The sequence below is a fragment of the Arachis hypogaea genome, chromosome 16 (assembly GCF_003086295.3).
Source record: "Arachis hypogaea cultivar Tifrunner chromosome 16, arahy.Tifrunner.gnm2.J5K5, whole genome shotgun sequence".
Lineage (NCBI taxonomy): Eukaryota > Viridiplantae > Streptophyta > Magnoliopsida > Fabales > Fabaceae > Arachis > Arachis hypogaea.
Genome location: NC_092051.1, coordinates 86,546,266 through 86,558,405, shown reverse-complemented (window position 1 = coordinate 86,558,405; position 12,140 = coordinate 86,546,266). Strand labels below are relative to the sequence as shown.

Sequence of the window (12,140 nt, the reverse complement as noted above, 5' to 3'; positions counted from 1 at the left end):
AAAACTAAGAGAAGTTAAAATACAACAATCCAAAGACAACCTTACAGGAATTTTTGAACAAGAAGAGGAGATGGCAGCTGAAAATAATAACAATACAAGGAAGATGCTTGGTGACTTTACTGCACTAAATTCCAATTTACATGGAAGAAGCATCTTCATCCCTACCATTGGAGCAAACAATTTTGAGCTTAAGCCTCAACTAGTTTCTCTGATGCAACAAAACTACAAGTTTTATGGACTTCCATCTGAAGATCCTTTTCAGTTCTTAACTGAATTCTTGCAGATATGTGATACTGTTAAAACTAATGGAGTAGATCCTGAAGTCTACAGGCTCATGCTTTTCCCTTTTGCTGTAAGAGACAGAGCTAGAATATGGTTGGACTCTCAACCCAAGGATAGCCTGAACTCTTGGGTTAAGCTGGTCACGGCTTTCTTAGCCAAGTTCTTTCCCCTCAAAAGCTCAGTAAGCTTAGAGTGGATGTTCAAACTTTCAGACAGAAAGAAGGTGAATCCCTCTATGAAGCTTGCGAGAGATATAAGCAACTGACCAAAAAGTGTCCTTCTGACATGCTTTCAGAATGGACCATCCTGGATATATTCTATGATGGTCTGTCTGAATTAGCTAAGATGTCATTGGATACTTCTGCAGGTGGATCCATTCACCTAAAGAAAACGACTGCAGAAGCTCAAGAACTTATTGACATGGTTGCTAACAACCAGTTTATGTACACTTCTGAGAGGAATCCTGTGAGTAATGGGACGCCTCAGAAGAAGGGAGTTCTTGAAATTGATACTCTGAATGCCATATTGGCTCAGAATAAACTATTGACTCAGCAAGTCAATATGATTTCTCAGAGTCTGAATGGAATGCAAGCTGCATCCAACAGTACTCAAGAGGCATCTTCTGAAGAAGAAGCTTATGATCCTGAGAACCCTGCAATAGCAGAGGTGAATTACATGGGTGAACCTTATGGAAACACCTATAATCCCTCATGGAGAAATCATCCAAATCTCTCATGGAAGGATCAACAAAAGCCTCAACAAGGCTTTAATAATGGTGGAAGAAACAGGTTTAGCAATAGCAAGCCTTTTCCATCATCTTCTCAACAACAGACAGAGAACTCTGAACAAAATACCTCTAATTTATCAAACTTAGTCTCTGATCTGTCCAAGGCTACTCTAAGTTTCATGAGTGAAACAAGGTCTTCCATAAGAAATTTGGAGGCACAAGTAGGCCAGGTGAGTAAGAAAATCACTGAAACACCTCCTAGTACTCTCCCAAGCAATACAGAAGAGAATCCAAAGAGAGAGTGCAAGGCCATTGATATATCAATCATGGCCGAACCCACAAGGGAGGGAGAGGGCGTAAATCCCAGTGAGGAAGACCTCCTGGGACATCCAGTGATCAACAAGGAGTTTCCCTCTAAGGAACCAAAGGAATCTGAGGCTCATCTAGAGACCATAGAGATTCTATTAAACCTCCTTATGCCCTTCATGAGCTCTGATGAGTATTCTTCTTCTGAAGAGAATGAGGATGTTACTGAAGAGCAAGTTGCCAAACTATTTGGTAATGAGACTTAGGAAGATGAACCTCTCTTGCTCATCAACGAACTGAGTGATCTGGATCAACTGACATTACCTCAAAAGAAACAGGATCCTGGAAAATTCCTAATACCTTGTACCATAGGCACCATGACCTTTGAGAAGGCTCTATGTGACCTGGGGTCAGGAATAAACCTCATGCCACTCTCTCTAATGGAGAAATTGAGAATCTTTGAGGTACAGGCTGCCCATTTCTCATTAGAGATGGCAGACAAATCCATGAAACAGGCTTATGGACAAGTAGAGGACATGTTAGTAAAGGTTGAAGGCCTTTACATCCCTGCTGATTTCATAATCCTAGACACTGGAAAGGATGATGATGAATGCATCATCCTTGGAAGACCTTTCCTAGCCACAGCAAGAGCTGTGATTGATGTGGACAAAGGAGAGTTGGTCCTTCAACTGAATGAGGACAACCTTGTGTTTAAAACTCAAGGATCTCCTTCTGTAACCATGGAGAGAAAGCATGAGAAGCTTCTTTCAGTACAGAGTCAAATAAAGCCCCCACAGTCAAACTCTAAGTTTGGTGTTGGGAGGACTCAACCAAACTCTAAGTTTGGTGTTGAACTCCCATACCCAAACTCTAAGTTTGGTGTTGGGAAGTCTCAACAATGCTCTTAGCATCTGTGAGGCTCCATGAGAGCTCACTGTCAAGCTATTGACATTAAAGAAGCGCTTGTTGGGAGGCAACCCAATTTTTATTTATCTAATTTTATTTTCATTCTTATTGTTCTTTCATGTTTTATTAGGTTCATGATCATGTGGAGTCACAAAATAAATAGAAAAATTAAAAACAGAATCAAAAACAGCAGAAGAAAAATCACACCTGGGAGTCACAAAATAAATAGAAAAATCAAAAACAAAATATTTCTGGCGTTGAACGCCAGCCAGATGCTTGTTTCTGGCGTTCAGCGCCAGCTCTTCTTCACTGTGCATTTCTGGCGTCTGAACGCCAGGATGCTGCTTGTTTCTGGCGTTCAACGCCAGAAACATGCTCTGTTCTGGCGTTGAACGAAAGGAAACAGATGCTCCTTACTAGCGTTTAAACGCCAGTGAGATCCTCCTCCTGGGTGTGATTTTTCTTCTGCTGTTTATGATTTCGTTTTCAATTTTTATATTTATTTTGTGACTCCACACGATCATAAACCTAATAAAACATGAAAAACAATAAAAATAAAATTAGATAAATAAAAATTGGGTTGCCTCCCAACAAGCGCTTCTTTAATGTCAATAGCTTGACAGTGGGCTCTCATGGAGCCTCACAGATGTTCAAAGCATTGTTGAGACTCCCCAACACCAAACTTAGCGTTTGGATATGGGAGTTCAACACCAAACTTAGAGTTTGACTGTGGGGGCTCTAGTTGACTCTGTTTTGAGAGAAGCTTACTGTGCCTCTTTTCCATGTTTACAGAAGGATGTCCTTGAGTTTTAAACTCAAGGGAGTCCTCATTCAATTGAAGGACTAATTCACCTCTGTCAACATCAATTATAGCTCTTGTTGTGGCTAGGAAGGGTCTTCCAAGGATGATAGATTCATCCTCATCCTTCCCAGTATATAGGACTATGAAATCAGCAGGGATGTAAAGGCCTTCAACCTTTACTAACACGTCCTCTACTTGTCCATAAGCCTGTTTTCTTGAATTATCTGCCATCTCTAATGAGATTTTAGTAGCTTGCACCCCAAAGATTCCCAGTTTCTCTATTACAGAGAGGGGCATGAGATTTATCCCTGAACCAAGGTCACAAAGAGCCTTTTCAAAGATCATGGTGCCTATGGTACAAGGTATTAGGAACTTTCCAGGATCCTGTTTCTTCTGAGGCAATGTCAGTTGATCCAGATCACTCAGTTCATTGGTGAACAAGGGAGGTTCATCTTCCCAAGTCTCAATACCAAATAATTTGGCATTTAGCTTCATGATTGCACCAAGGTACTTGGTAACTTGCTCCTCAGTAACATCCTCATTCTCTTCAGAAGAGGAATACTCATGAATGGCATAAGGAGGTTTAATGGAATCTCTATGGTCTCTAATTGAGTCTCAGATTTCTTTGTTTCCTCAGGGGGGAAATTCCTTATTGATCACTGGACGTCCCAGGAGGTCTTCTTCCTTGGGATTCACGTCCTCCCCTTCCTCTTTGGATTCGGCCATGATGGTTATATCAATGGCCTTGCACTCTCCTTTTGGATTTTCTTTTGTATTGCTTAGGAGAGTACTAGGAGGGATTTCAGTGACTCTTTTACTCAGCTGGCCCACTTGTGCCTCCAAATTTCTAATGGAGGACCTTGTTTCATTCATGAAACTTACAATGGCCTTAGATAGATCAGAGACTAAGTTTGCTAAATTAGAGGTATTTTGTTCAGAGTTCCCTGTCTGTTGCTGAGTGGATGATGGAAAAGGCTTGCTATTGCTAAACCTGTTTCTTCCACCATTATTAAAGCCTTGTTGAGGCTTTTGTTGATCCTTCCATGAGAGATTTGGGTGATTTCTCCATGAGGGATTATAGGTGTTTCCATATGGTTCACCTATGTAATTCAGCTCTGCTATTGCAGGGTTTTCAGGATCATAGGCCTCTTCTTCAGAAGGCGCCTCTTGAGTACTGTTGGATACAGCTTGTATTCCATTCAGATTCTGAGAGATCATATTGACTTGCTGAGTCAATATTTTGTTCTGAGCCAATATGGCATTCAGAGTATCAATTTCAAGAACTCCCTTCTTCTGAGGCGTCCCATTACTCACAGGGTTCCTCTCAGAAGTGTACATGAACTGGTTATTAGCAACCATGTCAATGAGTTCTTGAGCTTCTGCAGTCGTTTTCTTTAGGTGAATGGATCCACCTGCAGAAGTATCCAATGACATCTTTGATAGCTCAGATAAACCATCATAGAATATATCCAGGATGGTCCATTCTGAAAGCATGTCAGAAGGACACTTTTTGGTCAGTTGCTTGTATCTCTCCCAAGCTTCATAGAGGGATTCACCTTCTTTCTGTCTGAAGGTTTGAACATCCACTCTAAGCTTGCTCAGCTTTTGAGGAGGAAAAAACTTGGCTAAGAAAGCCATGACCAGCTTATCCCAAGAGTTCAGGCTATCTTTGGGTTGAGAGTCCAACCATATTCTAGCTCTGTCTCTCACAGCAAAAGGGAAAAGCATGAGCCTGTAGACTTCAGGATCTACTCCATTAGTCTTAACAGTATCACAGATCTGTAAGAATTTAGTTAAGAACTGAAAAGGATCTTCAGATGGAAGTCCATGAAACTTGCAGTTCTGCTGCATCAGAGAAACTAATTGAGGTTTCAGCTCAAAATTGTTTTCTCCAATGGTAGGGATGGAGATGCTTCTTCCATGAAAATTGGAATTAGGTGCAGTAAAGTCACCAAGCATCCTCCTTGCATTATTATTATTTTCGGCTGCCATCTCCTCTTCCTGTTCGAAAATTTCTGATAGGTGCTTGCTGGATTGTTGTAATTTAGCTTCTCTTAGTTTCCTCTTCAGAGTTCTTTCAGGTTCTGGATCTGCTTCAACAAGAATGTTCTTGTCCTTGCTCCTGCTCATATGAAAAAGAAGGGAATAGAAAAATAATAATAATAGGGATCTTTTTTGCCCAGGTATAGAGGTTCCCCTGTGTGAGTGGAAGAAGAAAAGAATGTAATGTAAAGAAGGGAAGAAGAGAAAATTCGAACACAGATAGAAGAGGGGGTTCGAATTTGGGTGAGATTAAGTGTTAGTAGATGAATAAATAAATAGAATGAGATGAGAGAGAAAGAGAATTTTCGAAAATTATTTTTGAAAAATGGTTAGTGATTTCCGAAAATTAAAAGACGAAATAAATTAAAATTCAATTTTGAAACAATTAGTTAATTAAAAAGAATTTTTGAAAAAGAGGGAGATATTTTCGAAAATTAGAGAGAGAGAGTTAGTTAGGTAGTTTTTAAAACGATAAGAAACAAACAAAAAGTTAGTTAGTTAGTTGGAACAAATTTTGAAAATCAATTTTGAAAAGATAAGAAGATAAGAAGTTAGAAAAGATATTTTAAAATCAAATTTTTGAAAAAGATAAGATAAAAAGATACTTTTGAAAAGATATGATTGAAGTTAGTTTTGAAAAAGATTTGATTTTTAAAATCACAATTAATGACTTGATTCACAAGAAATCACAAAATATGATTCTAGAACTTAAAGTTTGAATCTTTCTTAACAAGTAAGTAACAAACTTGAAATTTTTGAATCAAAACATTAATTGATGATGTTATTTTCGAAAATATGATGTAAAATTAAGAAAAAGATTTTTGAAAAATATTTTTAGAATTTTTGAAAATAAATAAGAAAAATGAAAAAGATTTGATTTTTGAAAAAGATTTTGAAAAAGATAAGATTTTTAAATTGAAAATTTGATTTGACCCATAAAAAAAAACAACTAGATTTTAAAATTTTTTGAAAAAGTCAAATCTAATTTTCGGAATTTATGAGAGAAAAAAGGAAAGATATTTTTTTGATTTTTGAATTTTTAATGATGAGAGAGAAAAACATGAAATGATGCAATGCATGAAAATTTTGGATCAAAACAATGAATGCATGCAAGAATGCTATGAATGTCAAGATGAACACCAAGAACACTATGAAGATCATGATGAACGTCAAGAACATATTTTTGAAAATTTTTATATGCAAAGAAAATATGCATGACACCAAACTTAGAAATCTTTAATGCTTAGGCACTAAGAATTCAAGAATGCATATGAAAAACACCATACAACACAAAACAAGAAAACATCAAGATCAAACAAGAAGACTTACCAAGAACAACTTGAAGATCATGAAGAACACTATGAATGCATGAATTTTTTCGAAAATTTTATGCAAACTTTAAAACATGCAATTGGCACCAAACTTAAAAATTGACTCAAGACTCAAACAAGAAACATGAAATATTTTTTTGATTTTTATGATTTTATGATTTTTTTTGGATTTTTCGAAAATTAATGTAAAAAAGAAAAATAAGGATTCCAAAATTTTTAATATGAATTCCATGAATCTTGTACTCTTAGTCTAAAGCTCCAATCTGAGGGTTAGGCATGGCTTAATAGCCAGCCAAGTTTTAGCATGTAACATCAGAATATACTGCTCATTACTTATCAAATTAACTTGCCTCTATGATGATGGTTTGGAAGCCTCAGTCCAAAAGAATTTAGACATGGCTTTACAGCCAGCCAGGCTTCACATGCTTCATGAAACTCTAGAATTCATTCTTAAAAATTCTGAAGAAAAATATATTTTTGAAAAGATTTATTTATTTTTTTTTTCGAAAACAAATGAAAAATTTTTAAAAGGTTTTTGAAAAATTTTTGAAAATAAAACAAAAAGAAATTTACCTAATCTGAGCAACAAGATGAACCGTCAGTTGTTCAAACTCGAACAATCCCCGGCAACGGCGCCAAAAACTTGGTGCACGAAATTGTGATCTCAGGCAACGGCGCCAAAAACTCTGTACGCACGTCTTAATAAATCGTTTTTCATTCACAACTTCGATACAACTAACCAGCAAGTGCACTGGGTCGTCCAAGTAATAAACCTTATGTGAGTAAGGGTCGATCCCACGGAGATTGTCGGCCTGAAGCAAGCTATGGTCACCTTGTAAATCTCAGTCAGGCGGATATCAAATGGTTATGGAGTTTTCGAAAATACTAATAAATAAATAGAAAATAAAGATAGAAATACTTATGTATATCATTGGTGAGAATTTCAGATAAATGTTTGGAGATGCGTTCATTCCTCTGAACTTCTGCTTTCCTGCTGTCTTCATCCAATCAATCTTACTCCTTTCTATGGTTGGCTTTATGTAAGGACATCACCATTGTCAATGGCTACTTTTCATCCTCTCTGGAAAATGGTCCGATGCGCTGTCACTGCATGGCTAATCATCTGGAGGCATCATCATGGTCAATGGCTGCATCCTATCCTCTTGTGAAAATGGTCCAAATGCTCTGTCACAGCACGGCTAATCATCTAAGGTTTTCGATCATACTGGAATAGGATTCACCCTCCTTTTGCGTCTATCACTACGTCCATCACTCGCGAGTTTGAAGTTTGTCACAGTCATTCAATCACAGAATCCTACTCGGAATACTACAGAGAAGGTTTAGACTTTTCGGATTCTCATGAATGCCGCCATCAATCTAGCTTATACCACGAAGATTCTGATTAAGAGATCCAAGAGATAATCATTCAATCGAAGGTAGAACGGAAGTGGTTGTCAGGCACGCGTTCATAGGGAATGATGATGATTGTCACGTTCATCACATTCATGTTGAAGTGCGAATGAATATCTTAGAAGCGGAATAAGTTGAATTGAATAGAAAAACAGTAGTACTTTGTATTAATTCATGAGGAACAGCAGAGCTCCACACCTTAATCTATGGAGTGTAGAAACTCTACCATTAAAATTACATAAGTGATGAAGGTCCAGGCATGGCCGAATGGCCAGCCCCCAAACGTGATCACAAGATCAAAAATACAATCCAGGATGTCTAATACAATAGTAAAAAGTTCTATTTATAATAAACTAGCTACTAGGGTTTACAGAAGTAAGTAATTGATGCATAAATCCACTTCCGGGGCCCACTTGGTGTGTGCTTGGGCTGAGCTTGAATGTTACACGTGCAGAGGCTCTTTCTGGAGTTGAACGCCAGGTTGTAACATATTTCTGGCGTTCAACTCTGGTTTGTGACGTGTTTCTGGCGTTTAACTCCAGACAGCAGCGTAGAACTGGTGTTCAACGCCCTTTTACGTCATCTAAACTCGGCCAAAGTATGGACTATTATATATTGATGGAAAGCCCTGGATGTCTACTTTCCAACGCAATTAGAAGCGCGCCATTTTGAGTTTTGTAGCTCCAGAAAATACACTTTGAGTGCAGGGAGGTCAGAATCCAACAGCATCAGCAGTCCTTCTTCAACCTCTGAATCTGATTTTTGCTCAAGTCCCTCAATTTCAGCCAGAAAATACCTGAAATCATAGAAAAACACACAAACTCATAGTAAAGTCCAAAAATGTGAATTTAACATAAAAACTAATGAAAACATCCCTAAAAGTAACTAGATCCTACTAAAAACATACTAAAAACAATGCCAAAATGCGTATAAATTATCCGCTCATCAATAAGCTTTCAGCCAACACTCCCGAACCAGTTGGTTCAAGGTGCTAGGTGTTGAAGCACCCCTAAGGACTTACTTCCTCAAGTCTCTCCCCCATACATATACACCACAGGCACATGGTTTGTTTATTTTCTTTCTTGAGACATTGGTGTCCAGCACCTCTTTGGGTTACTAAATGCTCTATAGTGAGGGTTACTCTTGATAGTGGACTTTCAGCTGATAATCACGAGTTAGTTAACCCAAGTTACCAAGTGATAAGGCACCCCTAAGAGCTTATTCATCCAAGTAAATCCCTCACACAGGAACACCACAGACACATGCTTCAAGATTAAAACCATTGGTGCCTAGCCTTATTGCTTACTCTTTTTCTTTTATTTTTCCACTTTCATTTTTCTTTTCCCCTTTTTCTTATTAGGATCTTGTTATTTAGCTAGTCTCATGGGGTGTGTTCAAAGCATAGTATTCATGACAGATAGTTGTCTTCCCACCTTGTGGTTGAACCAACTTAGCTAACTTATGATCACACCATAAACTCATGAACTTACTCCATAGTATGAACTCCACTCTGGTCTATCTTTTGTAAACACTCATTCTCTTTTTATTTGATTTAAAGGAACAAGCATACAAGTAAGCCTAGTGATGATGCAGTGACATAAAGACTAGCAAGCATGGACCTCTTCAACAAAAAACTTAAAAGACAAAATAAAAAAAGTTCAAACTAACATGGAAGCAAGTTCTATTTCATACAAGATCTTCCTTATTTAAAGCATAGAGAAAGATGGACCAAAGAAGGAACTCCACCACCTTTTACTCGTGTGGTTGCCCATGCTCTCTTCCTTGTTTGTTCTCTTTGTGTCCTCTTGCATTTCCTCGCATCCGTGCCAATCTTGCTTGCTTCCAATCCTCAAGTGCCTTCCTTACTGATTCATGACTCTCTTCCACCTTTTGTCTTTCTTCTCGTGCTAATTCATCCCTCATTTCTTCGTACCTTGTAATTCCTGGATGCAATATAGGTAGCTGTCCCACTAAGTAACCGAGCCTGGCTTGAGTGTTTATATGATGCCCAGTCTCGCTCAGGTAAACTCCTTCTGCGAATGCCCTTTTATTTGTCCAGTAGTTCTGCCTGTTCTATTTGTCTTCGATGCATCTCATGTATGTGTGCACCTTGATGTGCTTGGATGTTGATTAGCCTCTGGATGGATTGTTGTTGTTCATTTTGCCTTTGTTCCATCCTGTGGAATGTTTCACTCCATTGTTGTCCTTGACTCAGTTGTTGCTCCATCATTTGCTTTTGCCACTCCCCTTGTTGAGTCATCCATCTTGAGAGTGATTCCTCTTGCTGCCCCATCATCTATAGTTGAAGCTCTTTCTGTGCTCCTTGGCTTTCCAAATATTGTCGAGATAGGCCATCAATAGCTTTCTGCAGTTGGTGCATATCCAAGGTGACTAGTGCTTGCCCTTCTAAGACTTGTCCTTCTACTACTTGAGGGGCTGGCCTCTTCCTTTGCTTCCGTTGAGGCAGGAGGGATGCGGTAGCATGCATTCGTCGAGCGGTTATTGGAATGCCCTCTTTTATCCACACGGGGTCCTCATCTTCAAACACCACCCCAGCTTTCTTGCACAGTCGGTAAATAATGCTGGGGTAACCTAACGTTCCTCTTGAGTCGCTTTTCTCTGCCATTTTTCTAAAGCCTTCTGCTATGAGTTCATGAACCTTGATCTCTCCTCCTTTGAGTATACAGTGCACCATTGTGGCTCTCTTGAGATTCACCTCCGAGTTGTTCCCTGCTGGGAGGATGGACCTCCTTACAATTTCAAACCACCCTTTTGCTTCCGGGGTGAGATCTGCTCTCTTGATTAACCTTGGTCTCCTATCCGCATATCTTTCCGAGTCAGCTCCTGGTGCACAAATGTCTTGTACAATCTGGTCATGATTGGGGTTGTTGTCCATTCTTGAATGATAACTCTCTTCTTCAAACGGTATGGACCGTAGCTTTAATGCCCTCATGACACTCATGGGACCGAAATCCACAATCTTTCCTCTCACAAAGCTTGTATACGACTCGTCAGCCTTATCATATCGGACCGCATTTGCATAAAATTCTCTTACAAGATTTGCATTCACCTTAATGACCGGATCAGTGAGGAGCTCCCATCTTCTCTTTTCTACCTTCTTTGTGATTTCGGGGCACTCAGTTTTCTTAACTTGAAAACCCAGCTCATAAATGATCTCCTTATCCACCATCCACCCGTATTGCAATGCATGGTGCAAGCTTCTAAATCTCTTTTCATCATACGGGTGTTGCTCCATAGGTTCCTTTCCCTGCCTTCTTTTAGAGCTCAAAGATGCCATGAATGAGAGTTAATGTGTGAAGGTGGTAAGTGTGTGGAGACTTTTGGTTGTTTAGGGTTGATTGCAGTGAAGGAAATGAGGGAGAATGTGTCTAATGTGGTGTGAGGTGCTGGGTTTCAAAAGGAAGAGGTGTGAAGATTGGGCGTGGAGTGTGAAGGTGGGGTACGGAACAAAGGTCACTTATATAGAGGGGTTGTGAGTGAATGGAAAGTGTGGATTGACGGAGTGGTTGCTTGATGGATGGTTGGGGTTGTGCATGGAGAAAGGACAAGGATCATCACTTTATGAGGGTTATTGGTTCGGTCTTCAAGGGTCCCATTCTTTTCCATGTTGTATGGCAACATTTTCCAATGTGTTCCCTTTTGAGAACAAGTGTGTAGTCCCTCTTCATGAAGTGGCCGATCCTTCCTCATTTCATTGTCCAATCAATCCCTTTCAATTTTCCTTTTTCCCTATAAGAAAAATTAATATCATAAAAAAAATTAAACTTTACGGATAGTATAATAAAGACAAAAGATTAGATTGTTTATTCATGAACACCAACTAACTAACTAACTGTGCGTCCTTATATGCATATTCGTGGCACCCTAGGGTGACACCAAACTTAGTTTGGAGCACTGTGATGAAAAGTTTTGTTCAAAGCTCCAAGACTAGCATGCTCTGAGTTGCATCCATGCTTTCTTGGAATGCTTTGAACACCAAACTTGTTCTTCACTATATATTGCATAATAAGGATTTCACCAAGTGTTTGTCGAGTTTGGGTTGGAATTCATGAATATTGACTTATTTACTATTAAAAGCATATAAAACATGGGTTGCCTCCCATGAAGGGCTTCTTTAGCGTCACTAGCTTGACGTTTCTCCTTCATCAGGGAGGTTGATAATGCTTCAAGTCCTTCCCTCTTGCCTTGGACTTATATCCATTGATTGTATCAATGATCTCAACATGTTCCAAGGAGAGAACTCTGTTGATAGTGAAGACCTTAGGTAACTGAGATGGTACAGTAGGGAGATCAGGGGGGATATCTGGGAAGT

General features: G+C 39.0%; 2 non-coding genes across 2 annotated transcripts; one reads left to right on the top strand and one right to left on the bottom strand.

Moving 5' to 3' along the window:
- Positions 1-465: 465 nt before the first annotated feature.
- Positions 466-573, bottom strand: LOC112761862 (small nucleolar RNA R71). The gene has a single exon (XR_003182234.1). It is a non-coding gene; the product is annotated as a small nucleolar RNA R71 (small nucleolar RNA).
- Positions 574-4,511: 3,938 nt separating this feature from the next.
- Positions 4,512-4,619, top strand: LOC112760833 (small nucleolar RNA R71). The gene has a single exon (XR_003181253.1). It is a non-coding gene; the product is annotated as a small nucleolar RNA R71 (small nucleolar RNA).
- The last annotated feature ends 7,521 nt before the right edge of the window (positions 4,620-12,140 follow it).